The sequence below is a fragment of the Mytilus galloprovincialis genome, chromosome 3 (assembly GCF_965363235.1).
Source record: "Mytilus galloprovincialis chromosome 3, xbMytGall1.hap1.1, whole genome shotgun sequence".
Lineage (NCBI taxonomy): Eukaryota > Metazoa > Mollusca > Bivalvia > Mytilida > Mytilidae > Mytilus > Mytilus galloprovincialis.
Window position 1 is genome coordinate 53,617,537 of NC_134840.1, and position 17,249 is coordinate 53,634,785.

Here is a 17,249-nt window from a genome sequence, read left to right on the forward strand (position 1 = left end):
ACATCAGCTAGTTTTGTGACATTTTGTGTGAGGTAATGCAACTCATAATCCAAAGGACTGCTCATATTTTCTTCATCGGTCGGTGATACTGCGCCATCAGCAAAGTAGACTTGTCGATGGTCATAATTGGCACTTTTTTTATCCATACATCGCCATCTGGTTTGCTTTTGAGGTTTTCAATTGTTTTAACGCCGTGTTGAATCTTTCTAGGCTACTCTCTATTACATGCCTTGAAGAATCTTTGTCTTTACATCCTCGACGGAATGTTTGGGTTCCAATCTGGTTTGATCGTCTTTCTTGCTGAAGCGCTGCTCCAAATGAATGCTTTTTTAAGGCCTTGGAATCATAATCTGTGTTTACCATGCGAGCGTACTCAAATTCAACATCGGCCTAGCAATCTGGGGCCTACACACATTTTTCCTGATTTCCCATTGTCATCTACCGGCAGTTCGTTCAAATTGGTAAATGAACGCCTCCCAAGTGATGGATTCTCTTCAATTGAGTTTTTGCATTTTTGGCAGCTGTGGGCTTCGGCTCCGGTCCCTTGCACAAAAATTTTCTTGCCATCGGGTATATTCTCTCTCCAGTGAATAGTCTGAAGAAGAGGTGTTGTCACACTCTTTTTCTTTCCTCTGCCCTTTCCTGGATCGGTCAATGGAGTCAACTTGCTGTTATGGGAAGCATATTAAAGCCCCAGAAGCGGACGGGGTTGTCATAATTGGAGTGATTAATGTGGGATTTGCCATTGACTCGACGGTGAATCGATGATATCGATAGTAGGCACTGCATTCAGCATTGGAGAAACTTTATAGAATCCACTTGCAGCTAATTGTTTCTGTAATGGTGTGCTGATCTGAAACAAATATTATTGACTCATAGTAGATGGTAAGTGTGCGTAAGAAGACACATAAGCCTTTTGCTGGTATCCTTGATTAGTACTAGAGGTTTATAGTATGTTCTTAAATGGAGATTGTTGTTGAATAATTTAAACTGTCTCATGCAGGGCCAAGGGCCCTGGCATAGGACTTTTGACTTAAGGTGAAAACACCTTCAACAAAGTTGGCGCGGTTTATGGTTCATGCGAACTACAATTGGGGAAAGACCCACGGCATGGATTTTGTTGTGTACTTTTGGTAAACTTGCGTTGTACAGGCTAAGGTCAAATTTTGGCTAAGATGATGTGTCCATTGCAGAAATATTAACTTCTTTATTTTGATTGTCCACTGATTCATTTACAACAGATGCCAGTTGTTGGAAGGTACCCTGCTGTTCAAACGCACTTGTAAATAGAACTGTGTCGCCTTTCTCAGTTGTTGTCAGCTTGTCCATTCGTCTCACCACAACTTTGAATATCTTATTGGTCTGACCATCAATTCTGCCAATGCAAGCAATTATTACTTGCCTTGTGGTCTATCCTGTCTTCAGACTGCTGAAGTTGCGGAGATATTGCTTTCATCTGTTTGGTATTAGTATTCATTGCCTCTTTCTGTTCAGCTTGAAACGTAATGAGACCAACACATATTTTATATATTCGCGCTTCGCTCTGTTTTATATTGCGTTAAATCTCAGCTGTTCTTTGAGCATTTGATTTTCTATCTGTTAAATATTCTTGGTACAATTGTTTAATAGTCATTTTTGAGCTGTTCTCTGTTAAAGCGTCTTCAGCTGTGGGTTTCTACATATCCCAAGTGATTCCATTTCTGCCATTTCAATGAACTTGTCTTTGTTGTCCTCAATTCCTGCCATTTCACTGATATGTGTTTAACTGATTCTCAATTTACAGTTTAATGTCTCAAATTGCAAAATATGGCGACCCAAGAGATAAGATAGGCACTGAATAATATCTTAAGGCAGATAAATCCCAAATCACAGCTTTTATGTGTGACCCAAGACAACAAATAGTGCAGCTTTTAATGAAAGCTACTACTTCAGCTTTTTATGAAAGCTACTACTTTGTGTATGAAATGACAAGCAAGGCAAAATCAGAAAGGGCAGAACTTGGAGAGATACCAAATGACACTATACATCAATAAAATGCTTATATTCAGGTCAATTCTCAATAATGAATATTTGCTTATTTTTCAAGGCGGCCATTTTGAACATAGCCGCCATTTTGTATTTCAAAAATAGATCAAAACAAAATCTTGCTAAGTACACCAAGTTATTAAAATATGTTGATTTGTGTGCACCCAGCATCAAATCCACTGTGGTTTGTGCACTACTGGAAAATATTTTAGAACGTACGGCAGCCATCTTGAAATAAGCCGCCATATTGAATTTTGAGGGTGGGTCCATAGCTAATATTGCTCAGTACACAAAAGTTTACCATCATGCAAAAATTGGTGCTTTCCTCATTATTTGAGCAATTTTTTCACCGATCGGCCGGACTATTTTGGATCTTACTATAAGGTATGATCCTGGACAGGACATAATCCTTGCAGATCATTTGACAATAAAAAATGTATATGTCTGACAGAAGTTGTAACTGTCTAACACAAGGAAAATACTAATGGGATTGGACTGATTAAAATGTATTTTGGACTGACAAATTTGAGTTGAGTCCAAATGTTCCGTAAGACAATTTTATTTTATATAACTCTCTATTGGCTCTCCTTTTTTATACGACCGCAAACAAAATTTTGCGTCGTATAATGGTATCATGTCGTCATCTGCGTCGTCCGAAGACGCATTTAGTTTCGGTAAATAACTTTAGATTTAGTGAACGGATCTCTATAAATTTTTACCAGGAGGTTAAATACAGCCCGTAACAGAGTAGTGATCGAATTCGTGTTTCATCACCGTCAGAATAAGTTACGTTATCGACAAACTTATTTCAGAAGTGACATCATTTAATTTTCTTCATCGACAAAATATTTCATGTCCAACGTGTAAGTTTTCATTGCCGGTTTAAGTCAAAGTTTTTTTAACAAGGTAAAACATTTTTTATAATCAACCTCTGTCATTGGCATTTTCATTTTAACGGTAAAGGATCAAATACAGGATCTCTGAAATTTCTATCATTGGAAGCTGAATTATTGCACATCTATGTACTACTTAAAATTGTACTTCGATCTGTTGCATCCTTAAAATGTTCTGACCGTCCTAAGATTTAATGTACGGAAATGTTTCGGTAAATTAAATTCAAATCCGAATTGAAAGTTTATGACACACAAAAAGAGAAACCAGAATCCCTTGATGACCAAACGTATGTACACGTTGGGGCGATTTAGAGCTTTTCAGAAGGAGTGAGATTCCACCCTTGTTGAAAGCCTTGTGGAGACCTCTAGATTTTTAAATTCCCTCCGTTTTTCTCATGGATGGAGTGTGGTCTCTCTGTAAATTACCCCATATCTTTTCATTTTCCTATTTACCGAAGGTTCCATGTGAAAATTTCCATTGGATCATATCTGTTAAACTAAATGCACAAAACAGGCTCAAGAAAAGGCGAAATTTCTTTTTCAAACCCGAACTAGAAATCCATTTTTTTCTAATAGAGCACCTTACATTATCGTCAATGAGTTCAGGCATGTGAAAAATTATATAATCATACACAAGAAAGAAACCCTGAACAGACTTTCAGCAATAATTTTTACCTATTTAATATTAAGTAAATATTAACATGTACATGTATTTGATAAAGTACAGATATAACAAAGAAACTGCCCGGTATCCGACGTAAGAGTACACTTTTTACTGCACGCGTAGTCGGGTGCGTTCACTACGAGGACACTTGTACTCAACTACGCATATAATACATGTATATTTATGCATGTATATTTATATATTGGGAATTTATTTTTGTTTCCAAACAGCATTATAAGGTTATGTATAAGTGCCTCCGTTTGTAAATTGTCTTCCTAAAGACCAGCAAAAATAAATGGCACAAGTTCACGTAGTCATAAAAAAAGTCGTATAATTTACGTTATCGAACAAAAAATCAGATATATGGAATATTATATGTGAATGGTTAGGAAATCCGTTTCCCCTACATGTTTTAAAAATCAAAGAAAATGTTTTCCCTGATACAAACGTTTTAAGAACCAGCTTTGTGTAACCTATAGACAAATTCGACTGGATATAAGGAAGTAAATATGTTTACTCTGATTTGAAATTATCTTTTAGAACTTTTTTTAGTGATTGAGATCCTATGTTGTTTATGGGTAATAGATAAAATGTTGCATGATCCCTCAAAATGACAGCAAGCACAGTTTTCCGGACGATTTTCATTTGTACACTGCTAAAAACTGTCAGGTCCTGGCCATGGTATATTTTGGAGAATTTTTTTTTTACTGATTTTTACTAAAAAAAAATATTCTCTGTGTGTGCCATTGCAAGAAATAGTTTTGCTCGTTATTTTGTCATATTAAAAAAAATTCTCAACAAAATTTTCCCGTTTAAACTGTACTAGAAAAAAGTTTGGCATGTCAAACGAACGAAGACATATTCTAACAGAAGTACAAATACCAGTCCTCCCTTTTGTGTATACATATGAGAAAACATTTCAAAGTTATTGATTGAATTCAAATCCATCACACATACGGTACACATTGTAGTCCGAAAAAATAAAGGACTTCATTTCTATCAAACACCTTTTTAATTGTTTACCAGTATATTTCTTTTAGTTTTGGGTAAAATTGTAAAGGAAATAATACTATCAAGACGTCCTTCCATAAATCTTTTTTTTTCTGTTCTGACTTTGATAAAATGACTACTTTTCGCCCAATCGAAATGGTGCATGGACATATTTTGTTTCATATTATTAGAATTATTTTCAATATTATCGGTATTAAACTTGATTATCGACACATGAAAGTTTGTCAGCATTGTCAATCTTTTTAACGTTAAAGTACCAATAGTTCGGTCACTACTCAATTAAGTTTTTTGATAACGTAGCTAATTTTGACGGTAAAGAAACATCAATTCGATCACTTCTCTGTTACGGGCTGTACCACTAATAAGATAAGATCAGATAAGATAAAGATATTTCATTTCCTAATCATAGGGCTCATAACAAGCATGTAATTACATAAAGTAAAAATAAAAAGCCTTTCTCTCCCACTAGCATACACTCACACATACAACTATCGTTCTGATTAAGGATGATTGATTTAACAGTACAACATGTAAATGAAAAATAAAATACAGATAAAAATACAAACACAAATGTATTTTTTTTTTTTTTTTTATGAGGAGAGTCAGTTGCCTACATTGTATATGTGGAACGAAGGATAGCTCTTACTGCCCAGAAAAGAAAAAGAAAAAACAATTCAAGTATAATATGACAATGAACTGGTGAAGACTATAAATAAGTTTTATAAGTTTCAGTTAAGCAAATATTTAGTTTCTCAATGTGTAAAATGAGGATAGCAATTCACATAATTTAGAGTTAAAATGAAGACATAAGCAGATTACTATCGGATATTTGGGATAAATATGGGTATTTTGTAAAGAGTTCATCCAGAAAGGTTTTTCTTTCCTTATAAAAGGTACATTTAAATAAAAAATGTTCTTTGTCTTCAACCAAGTTCATTGAACAAAACTGGCATGTTCTCTCTGATCTTGGCAGTGTAATATTTTTTCCATGTTCAATGAAAGGTTGGGATTGATTTTGGGGGTTATGGTCCCATTAGTTTAGGAATTAGGGGCCATAAAGGTGGCCGAAAATAAGCATTTTTGTAGTTTTCAAACAAAAACTTGTGTTTAAGTGTATGAATCTCTCTGAAATTATACCACAAGTTTCAATACCATGAAGGGATGGTAAGTAATGACTTTGGGGGGTTGTGGATCAAAACGTTTTGGAATCAAGGGTTTGAAAAGGCGAAATTAAGGGCAAAAAAGGGGAAAAACTAGGTTTTCCGGACAATAACTTAAGATTTAGTGAAAGGATCTCTATAAATCTTTGGCAGAAGGTTCAATACCACTAAAGGAAGGTTGATATTGATTTTGGGGGTTATGGTCCTAATAGTTTAGGTAGTAGGGGCCAAAAGGGGGCCCAAAATAAGCATTTTTGTAGTTTTCAAACATTAACTTCTGTTTAAGTGGATGAATCTCTCTGAAATTATACCACAAGTTTCCATACCATTAAGGGATGGTCAGTAATGACTTTGGGGGGTTATGGCTCAAAATTTTGGAATTAGGAGCAAAAAGGGGGGAAAACTAGGTTTTTCTGGTCAATGAACAATTAAGACAAAGAAAAAGAAGGGGGTGGTAGTAGTTTTCAATTTTTTTTTCCAAATTTATCAAATTCCAAATTTTTGAAAAGTTTGAAGAAGAAATCTTTAATTTTCACAATATTGCATAACAGATTTGTAAGATCTTGACATTTGTTTTTGTGTCAGAAACTCATATTATGTCAAGAATTTGATCACAATCCAGATTCAGAGCTGTATCAAGCTTGAATGTTGTGTCCATACTTGGTCCAACTGTTCAGGGTTCAACCTCTACGGCCGTACAAAGCTGCGCCCTGCGGAGCACCTGGTTAGTATGAGCAGTTCTGATGAAGGTAAATCAAGAAAAATCTTCAGAGACATCACATTTATAAAGTGGTATGCACAGTTTGTCAAACTGATGACAGTCCAAAATTGAAAGCTTTGCTGTGTCTTGCATTATTTCTCCCTAAAGGGGTGGTAAAATAATTGATCAAAAGCCTGGGTAATCATTGGGATCCTCATTGTGCTTTGAAATATGGATTATTTAATGAGATGAAAGTTCTGTTTTCTAACATTGATGGTAGGAAACAAATATGGTCTATCACAGATAATACTATCTTGGGGCAGGAAAAGAAATTGATTATGTGTCATATGTAAAAGATTATAGAATGAATATTGTGAAGAATAGTTTAATAAAATGGACAGTTGGAATAGGATTTTGAAGTTAGTCAAGAATAGATCATGAGCCCATTTTTTTTATTTATAAATTTTGTGGACCCTGCAACTTCTGTCGCAGAAAGCTCAACATAGGGTTAGTGATATGGCGGCAGCGGTGGCTTTAGCTATCATAAAAAAACATATATTTTGGAAGCTGGAAAACTTGAATGCTTCATACTTTGTATATATAGATGCCTTATGTTATGGTTTCCATCTGGCTTCATACTTTGTATATAGATGCCTCATGTTACGAAGTCTGTCACATGTCCATTGTTCTTTGCCTCATTTTCATGGTTCAGTGACTACTAAAAAAAAAGTCATGATTTTTTGTAATGTTAATTTCTTTCTTATTATGAGTGAAAGGAATACTATATTTATTTTGTGCATACCTTGTTAGGTCCTCATGCCTGTTAGACAGTTTTCATTGCATGTTAACTTCATTTCATGGATCATTTAACAAGGTTAAGTTTTGTGGTCAAGTCCAAATATCAATTGCTATAAGCCAGAGTTCCGACCTTGACCTCATTTTCATGGTTTATTGCTCAGTGTACTGGTGTCAAGTTTTTGTGTTTGGTCTGTTTTTCTTAAACTATAAGCAATGGTCAACTATTTTTGTTGTATGGAAGGATTTTAAGGTGCAAATGTCTGTGTGGCACGTATCATCTGCCTTTGACATCATTTTCATGGTTCCTTGGTCAATGTTCAGTGGCAGATCCAGAAATTTTCATTAGAGGGGGCCCACTGACTGCCTAAGAGGGGGCCCGCTCCAGTCATGCTTCAGTGATTCCCTATATAAATGACCAAATTTTTCCCTCAAAAGGTGGGGCCAGGGCCCATGAAAAACCCTCTAAATCCACCTCTGATGTTTAGTTTTCTTGGTTAATATAAAAAAAGAAGATGTGGTATGATTGCCAATGAGACAACTCTCCACAACAGACCAATTAAATGACACAAAAATTAGATAGGTCATCATACAACATCAACAATGAGCAAAGCCCATACCTCATAGTCAGCTAGCCAATAAAAGGCCCTGAAATGATAGATGTAAAACAATTCAAACAAGAAAGCTAACAGCCTAATTTATCTACAAAAAATGAATGAAAAACAAGTATGTAACACATCAACAAACAACATGAACAACCACTGAATTTCAGACTACTGACTTGGGACAGACACATACATACAGAATGTGGCAGGGTTAAGTCTGTTTCTTAGAAACTAGCTATAAGCAATAGGACAACTATAGTTGGTGTATTGAATGATTGTAATGTGTACTTGTAAATGTACTTCTCTTTTGGTTTATCTGACTTTGACCTCATTTTCTTGAATCATGTTAAGTTAATGTGATACTTGTAGTAAAGATATATATTTAGGACTATCAACACAAAATCAATGGTTTTAAAAGAAGGCGAGACATTTCAATGTGTGCACTCTTGTTAATCTTATGAGCTGGTCCAGTAAATACCAATGATCCATGAAGCCACTAAATCAAATCACCGACACTGAGATCTAAACTATTGTTTGCCTAGGTGGCCAATCATGCCCTTTTAACTGTTCATTGAAAACATTACTTAATCTTTTATATCCAGTTGACATGTAGAAAACCAACGTTCTGAAAATCTTGAGATCTGGTCTTGTTCTCACTTTCTAACTAGTACAGATCATATATATTACAATCATTAACAATGTCAGTCCATTTATCATAAAATTATAAGATTGGACTGATGGACATCTATTTTGGATTGACAAATTTAATTTAAGTGTCAGCTAGTCCAAATGTCCTTCAAGAATTTTTGTTTTCAATAACACTCCATTGGCTCCTAAATTGTTTTTATGCCCCACCTATAATAGTAGAGAGGCATTATGTTTTCTGGTCTGTGGGTCTGTTTGTTCGTTCGTCCCTATGTTCGTCTGTCTGTTAGTCCAGCTTCAGGTTAAAGTTTTTGGTCGAGGTAGTTTTTGATGAAGTTGAAGTCCAATCATCTTGAAACCTTAATATAAATGTTCCCTATGATATGATCTTTCTAATTTTAATGCCAAAGTAGAGTATTTACCCCAATTGCACAGTCCACTGAACATAGAAAATGATAGTGAGGATGCATGGGGCATCCGTATACTGGGGACACATTCTGGTTTATGTATAGAAGAAAAAAACTGCAACTGAATCCCTTTTGAAACCAGCAGGTTTGCACTATGTTGATCATCATGTCATCCTGTATTTCTGAGTACACACAACAAAATGTATTAAATTTAGATCCTTCATTGAAATTTCTTCTTTTAGATTATGGTAGTTTTTGATGAAGTTGAAGTCCAATCAACTTGAAACTTGATATACATGTTCCCTATGATATGATCTTTCTAATTTTAATACATGTTTTTTTTTTTAATATATCAATACATTTATCTAACCCTTGTGGAATGCTATGAAAAATTTGATGAAAGTTAAGCTTCTTCCTCAAATTAAAAAAAAAATAGCATCCAAAGAAAAAAGTGTTATTGTTTTTTATATTTTCATATTTTTACTAATAAATGGTATTTGGCAATAAATTAAGCACTAATACATTGACAGCAGCGATAGCAGGCGAGACACATGGTTCCCTACAACCCTTACAATTGTACCATAATTCTTCAATGAACTATGAGTACTTCCACATATAGAGATTTTAGATTTGAGGGTTAAGTGTTAAAACAATAGTTTAACACATCAAAAGTTGATGTCCATGTCCTAAGTCAGTGAACTCATCAATGTTTGTCTCCATTTATTTTTAGTGTGTTTTGTCCTCTAGGGGATTTAGTATTGATGGTGAACCTTTGATTATCTCCATAAAATTTATTCATAACTTTTTCTAGACTAAGGGAAAGTAAGAGCTTGACAAATTTTGTCTCTTTGAAGTTTACCATAAATCTCCGTCTTTTCATAATAATTAACCAGTATATCAATGAACTAAAACAATACTGATAAAGACAGTCATTATACAAAACAATCTATTCATTATAAAATTTTGTATATATTTACTTTTGTTTTTCATATCAATTTAAAGCAACTGTTTAATAGGAAGGAGACTATAAACTTTTATAAAAAAAATATTTGGATTGTTTGATTAGATACCTAAGTTTTGACAGAAAATACCATAGGCAATAATTTTTTGTTTGACCAGAATCAAAAGTCATGGAAGGCCAGACATACCGTAGTTGTTTTTCCATAAGCATGGAATGTTAAGTTTTCCGTTCAAGTTAGTTTTATGTTACTAATGTGATAGCCAATGTTATTTTCTTTAAAGTTGCATTACTATCAAAACATCTTAGTGTGACGATCATTTTTACGAGCCACCTCTATATCATGGTCCAGCAACTTTGAATTAGTTAGCAATGTTGGTGACCATCTGATTATTTTTTCCTGAATTTTCTGCCATCAGGGGAGACATCCCTGTCAATAGTTTATTTTTACACCATATCAATTGTATTTCAGTAAACTTCAGACAAACCATCAATTGAAAAGAAGATTAGTTTTGTTAAATATTATAACATTAAAACTTTAAGTGGAACTTGCACACCATGAAGGTACTTAAGTTTACTTTCCTCATTTTGTAATTCAAAGGCTACTGATGCAATGAAATAAATGCCTTTGACTTTAAATTGCTTAAAATGTATCATTTGATTGATAGAACTGGTAATGGACTTCTGAATTCAAAAGATATCATCAACTTTCATTGACATTGTTGACTGCATAAAACTCAGTGACCATGATTGATTAATAAGATACATTTGATAAAAATTCAAGCTTAAACCAAAGTTAGAACCCTTACTCTTTAGTTTACAGTTAGGATTTTTAACAGTTGAAAATGTCTCTTTTTGGCAAAATATTGGTGTTTCAAATTCAAATAAGACCCATTCACACTAGCATTTTTTTGTAATGGATCTAAATAAAACCAGTTTGCAATTCACCTAATCTTTAATCTTAAGGATCTCTATCTGTCTAATATGAACCACTGTGTTCACACTACAAATAAAAGCGCAATTGATCTGACCTTTTTACTTATAAAACTGTAAACATTCTGTATAGATAGAACTGATTTATCAAATTTATGTGTTGATACACTGATACACACACTTGAAAAAAATGGAAACTGTTGTTTTTTCTCTTGAATCACAATTTGAAATTTTGATACTGGTGTTATAGCAGTTTTCTTTAATTTTGAAAAAAAATATCTTTAGCAACAAAATTACATTATGCCAAAATACTGCGGTTCCTGAAAAGAAATAAAAATTAACATAAGAAAAGAAGACACAGATTTCGCAAATTTATGCTACGGCGAAGACAAGATGTTTTCAGTTTGTTTTAAAAGTCTGTTAACAGAGAAATATGGGTTAAACAACAAACCTCTGAAATAGTTTTGCGCTATACATGTGCATTAATTATTTTCGATTCAATCGTACTAGTTTAAACCTATCTCTGTGTTCACATTTAAAGGAAGATCGGTTTACTTTAGATCGATTTAAACTAAACTACCTCATTTGGTGTTTTAGTTTAGACCGATTGAAGATCGATTCAAAGCATTCACATTGGCCCTTAAACCCGTCTAAAGTGAATGGTCTATTTTAAATCGATATAAATGTCCTAGTGTGAAGGGGTATCTAAGATGTACTTTCATTGGCATTCTGTTATCCTAAATTATTTAAATAGATAGAAACTTTGATGAGCAATGATGATCAGCAAAACAAGATCTACTATTAGTTCAACAAGATAAAATATATTGAAATATCGATTGACTCCTCATAGGAGTTATTGCCCTTTTTGTCATTTTTTACAAGTAGTTATGCTGCATTTTTGTATTTTGGTCTGTTTTTCATGTACTACATGTATAAACAAAAATCCAACTACTAGATGATGTATGGAATTATTGTAAGGTGTACAAGTTTGTCTAGCAGGTATCATCTGACCTTTACCTCATTTTTATGGTTCATTGGTAAATGTTAAGTTTTTGGTGTTTTGTCTGTTTTTCAAGAACTATAAACAATAGGTCAACTATATCTGGTGTATGTCTGTCTGACAGGTATCATCTGACCTTGACCTCATTTTCATGGTTCATTGGTCAATGTTCAGTTTTTGTGTTTTGGTCTGTTTTTTTCAACTATATACTGTAAATTCAGAAATTATTGCGAGGTTTTTATTATTGCGAATAATGCGACAGAGTTGTAAACGCAATAATTAAAACTCGCATTTTGTAATATCTTAACTGAATTAAGCATGACTTTTCTCAAAATCGTAATAATTAAAATCGCATTTAATTTAAAATGACAAAATCGCAATAATAAATGAACGCAATAATTTCTGAATTTACAGTAGCTAGCACAACCAATAGGTCAACTATATTTGTATAAAAATATTATAAGGTATGTTTGTCTGAAACGTTTTTAGTAAAACTTTTATCTCAAAGACTTTCAACATAAAATAAAGTGTAACAATGATGCATATAATTAAACAGGGTAAATATATCAAAATTTGGTTTTTAAAAATTCTTTTAAATTTTTTTGTAAACCTTGAAGCTGATAACAGTAAAATATCTTATGATGTACCCAGAACATATTAGTATATACACCATTTTGTAACTATTATGGTGTGAAACATATACAACATGTTATTCAGTCAGAGCTCAGACATAAATAAGTCTGAATCTGCTTTTGACTCATAGAAGTCTAGATTTGCAAGTTTTAGGATTTGTCTCCCTTTAATGCAAGACAAAATACGACTTTAATAAGTCAAATATTGTTAAGCAAGAAATAATTCATCAGAATCAAAAAGTTGCAAATATAGACTCCTACCAGTCGATAAGTTATCAAAATTGGTTAACTTCAAGACCCACGCATATTTACAAAAAGGTCATGCATCTAAATCAAATAATGACAACATTGAAGGACAATGCTTTGTCTTCTAAAGAAAAATATGAATGAGAGTCTAAAAAATCGGAGATAATGTTAATTAACCTTACAATGCAACCACCTGGAACCACACTTAATGAGGCAAAACATCTGTGTTTAGTAAAGATGTTCAATAAGATAATTAAATATTAATAGCTCAAGTCCTTGTGAACTCTCAGACAGGTTTTTGCTGTCATAGGTGGTGTACTTTGGCCACCAAGTACAATTAAGTTTTTTCATCAACATAAATAGACCTAAACAAGTCTGTCATTTTCTGACTTAGATAAGTCTAAAATTGAAACACATTTTTATAATAAATACATGTTTTGACTTCTTTAAGTCAAAAACAGAAATCGACTTGTTTATGTCTGAGCTCTGACTGTTATTGTCAGACTTCATTAGGTTTGGTGGGGCATCGGTGGCCAATTGGCTACTGTTATCCCTAGCCAGTCAACACTGAGGTTGTGAGTTCGAATCCTGCTCGTGTGGTTACACTTGACTCCAAACTTAATTGTCTAGGATTGTCAGTTTTCCTATTGAAGGTGGTAGTGTTCTCTGGGCACTTCGTCTTTCTCCACCTATAAAAAACGACCGCCATGAAATAGCCCAAATGTGGCGTTTAAAAGTGGCGTTAATACACCTTCAATCAATTGATCATTTTAGGTTTGGGTAACGTAGGGTATGCAAGCTAAAATCTCTCAGTTGGAATATACATTGAAGTAAACAGACATTACATATACTATAAAACACTGTGTTATATTAATCTAAAAAAACAAAGTACATTTGTTATTCCCTATTCTGACATCATTATTTTTATGCCACATCCATTCAAGCATGTCAAAAGTAAGAAATCAGAGCAAAAAAATACTAAAAGTACAAACATTATCTTATGAATATTCAATCTTAGGTAAATTAAAGTCTAATCCATAGAACATCTCTGCTCCCTTATTTGGGATGTCACACGCTTACTAACAAAATAAGAAATCTGGTTTTAATCAGATCAAACTTGTTAATGTGTCAGTTGAACATAGAAAAAAAACAATTTTGTAAATGTTTGTTATTTTAATACTTTTCATGCTTCACTAATTAGATTAGATTATTAGCATATGTATGACAACATTCGGTATATAATAGGAGGAAGAAATCAATTATTATACATCTATCTGTAATATTTACAGGTGAAATATCATTATTATACGACACTACCTTGAACCTGTATGACTATATCATGTTTAATACAAACGTAATTGCAGTAAGTTTTTTTTTTTTTTATTTTCTTAAAAATGTATAGTAAAAAATCTATAACTTGTTATGACAGTTACGTAGCCTTTATTTTATTGCAAAAATTGAGATAGAAATAATTTTGATTTGATATTGTTGAAGCTTAATATTACTAAAGATTTGATTAAAAATCAGTGACAACTATGATTTAGGCCATTGAAGTTTGAGTATGGTACACTATATTTATATTTATTCAACATTCCAGATATATCATATTCTATATAATATATTTTCAATCATTGATAACATATATCTTATAAATTTTACATTGTCCAGTTGGATTTGGGATGTTAGACCTGATGCCTTGTGTATAAAAGAGAGTGTCACACTCTCGTCACATTTAAGAACTCCCCTTGCAACAACTAATTGAAGGGTCAGTAATTAAGGGGTCATCCATAATTGTCAACCATTTTCCAGAGTGTACAAAACATACACTTTTTCAGACCCCCACCCTCCCTGAAAAAGTGTACATCAACCATTTTAAGATTTTCCAGAAAAGAATCAATCATTCCTAATAAAAAGAAGATCCTGTCTATCATAGTTTAGTTGTATATAGAAATTTGCTTTGAAAATAAACTTAAACATGTCTGCCTGTTTTATTCTTATTTTTTGTAAAAAGCGTACAGTAAAAATGTTGATTTTTTAACCCCCTCCCCCCAAGTGTACATTTTGTACACTTTGGAAAATGGATAATTATGGATGACCCCTAAGTGGCTTGTTGCAACATTTCTGCTAGGAAATACCCCAGTACATACATTTCCTGTTTAAAAATCTTTAAGTATTATTTAAAGTAAGAAGTTTCAATACATGTACTTAATATAATTAGTAGTTATTTGTTAAAAACTTGAAGAAGTGCATGCTTTATTTATAGAATAGGGAAATTTGTTTTACTACTTCGTTAACACACAGATATTTAATGTACTGTTTGGAGACTTGATGTTCTCAACAGATTTCTTTTATATATAGACAATTTATGTATCATGATAAGTAATTCATCAGTGGGAATAATTGCATAATATTGATGTGGGTGTTTTGTCTATTGTTTGTTATACATCACACAATTGCTGTCTTTTTTTTTGGTTCTATTGATGTTTTCTATGTTTTCATGTATTTCAGCTATGATCCTTTTGTACTGTATTTTATACTGAATAAAATTAGTTAGTAAGTTACACAATCTATCATATGCCTCAAACAGAGGGGATATAAAGTGATGAACATGTCCTTCAATGTGTTTGTCTGAGTCACAAGCTTTAGTTTCCTGATAATGAGCATAACTGATTTATCAAATGTTTTGAAGTTTAAACACAATGTCGTGGATCATAAGGCAGCAACCATTTGATTTTCTGGGGGGGGGCTATGGTTTTTTTTTCTGGACAAATTTTTTTTTTAGCCTGCGGCGAAAAACAATCTATTTTTTTCACGACAAGTCGAAAACAATTTTTTTCTTTCAAGTTTAGCATTACATATAGTGGCAGCTGAGGGTGAAACAAACAATTTTTTTTTCTCATAATCAAAAACAAATTATTTTTTTTTTCAAAAACTGGAAACAAACTTTTTTTTCCAAAAAAAAAAAAAAAAAAAAAAAAAAAAAACCATAGCCCCCCCCAGAAAATCAAATGGTTGCTGCCTAAGATATGTTGATTACCGTATGATGGTTTTGACGTGTACAAAATTGGAATTGCTTCAGTTTTTGGATGATAATGATATATTATACCTTTTGACCAAATGTTTTTGAAACTTGATCACAATGTCATTAACCATGACATACAGGTTAAATAGTTAAATATAGGAAGATGTGGTATGAGTGCCACTGAGACAACTCTCCATCCAAGTAACAATTCATAAAAGTAGCTTGATTTTGAGAGTTTTTATACGACACAAAAGTTAGAAAATGGTCGTATATTGGTATCACGCTGTTGTCATCAGTGTCTTCTGCACCGTCGTCATCGTCAGCGTCGTCCAAAGACGGACTGTTTCCGGAAAATAATTTTTGAATAAGTTAAAAGGAAATCAATTAAATTTTAACACAATGTTTATAACTACAAAAGGAAGTTTGGGATTGATTTTGGGGGTTATGGTCCCAAAGGTTTAGGAATTAAGGGCCAAAAGAGGCCAAAAACAGCATTTATCTAGTTTCAGGACATAAAGTTGTGTATTAGTATTTCAATTGTTCTGATATTGTACCACAATGTTTAATACCATAAGTAGAAGGTAGGGATTTATTTTAAGGGGTTATTCGGCAAACAGTCTAGGAATTAAGGGCCAAAAACAAGCATTTTTATACAACCGCAAAAATTGAAAATTTTTTGGTCGTATATTGGTATGATGTTGGCGTCGTCGTCTGCGTCGTCGTCGTTGTTGTTGGCATCGTCGTCGTCCGAATACTTTTAGTTTTCGCACTCTAACTTTAGTAAAAGTGAATAGAAATCTATGAAATTTTAACACAAGGTTTATGACCACAACAGGAAGGTTGGGATTGATTTTGGGAGTTTTGGTCCCAATATTTTAGGAATTAGGGGCCAAATAAGCATTTTCTTGGTTTTCGCACTATAACTTTAGTTTAAGTAAATAGAAATCTATGAAATGTAAACACAAGGTTTATGACCACAAAAGGAAGTTTGGGATTGATTTTGGGATGTTTGGTTCCATCAGTTTAGGAATTAGGGGCCAAAAAAGGGCCCAAATAAGCACCTGGTTCTATTTTCAAGACAACTTGTGTGTAACTGTACGATCTCTCAGACATTGTACCACAAGTTTCCATATAAAACAGGAAAGTCTGGGAATCAGTTTGGGGTTAATTTTTCCGAAAATTTAGGAATAAGGGTCCAAAAAGAAGCATTTTTCTAGTTTACAGACAATAACTTGTGTTTAAGTGTATGGATCTCTAAAATTTTTTACAAGAAGGTTCAATACCACTAAAGGAAGGTGGGGATTGATTATGGGAATAGTTTAGGAATTAGGGACCAAAAAGGGGCCCAAAATAATCGTTTTTGTAGTTTTCAAACAATAACTTATGTTTAAGTGTATGAATCTCTCTGAAATCAAACCACAAGTTTTCATACCATGAAGGGATGGTTAGTATTGACTTTTGGGGGTTATGGCTCAAATTATTACGGAATTAGGGTAAAAAAGGGGAAAAACTAGGTATTTCTGGTCAATGGACAATTAAAAAGCAGTGTAAGG

The 17,249-nt window shown here is 33.2% G+C and overlaps 1 protein-coding gene across 3 annotated transcripts in view; it reads left to right on the forward strand.

The window, feature by feature from the left end:
* LOC143068310 (transient receptor potential cation channel subfamily M member-like 2) overlaps window positions 1-17,249 on the forward strand; it is an 84,169-nt gene that overhangs the window by 4,430 nt on the left and 62,490 nt on the right. Inside the window, exon 1 of one of the 3 annotated variants that reach the window (XM_076242254.1) lies at window positions 13,914-14,037. The exons of the other annotated variants lie outside the window; for them this stretch is intronic. The gene's annotated coding sequence lies outside the window, so the exon portion shown is untranslated. Of the gene's footprint in view, window positions 1-13,913; window positions 14,038-17,249 lie in introns of those variants that run through there. 3 annotated transcript variants of the gene reach the window in all.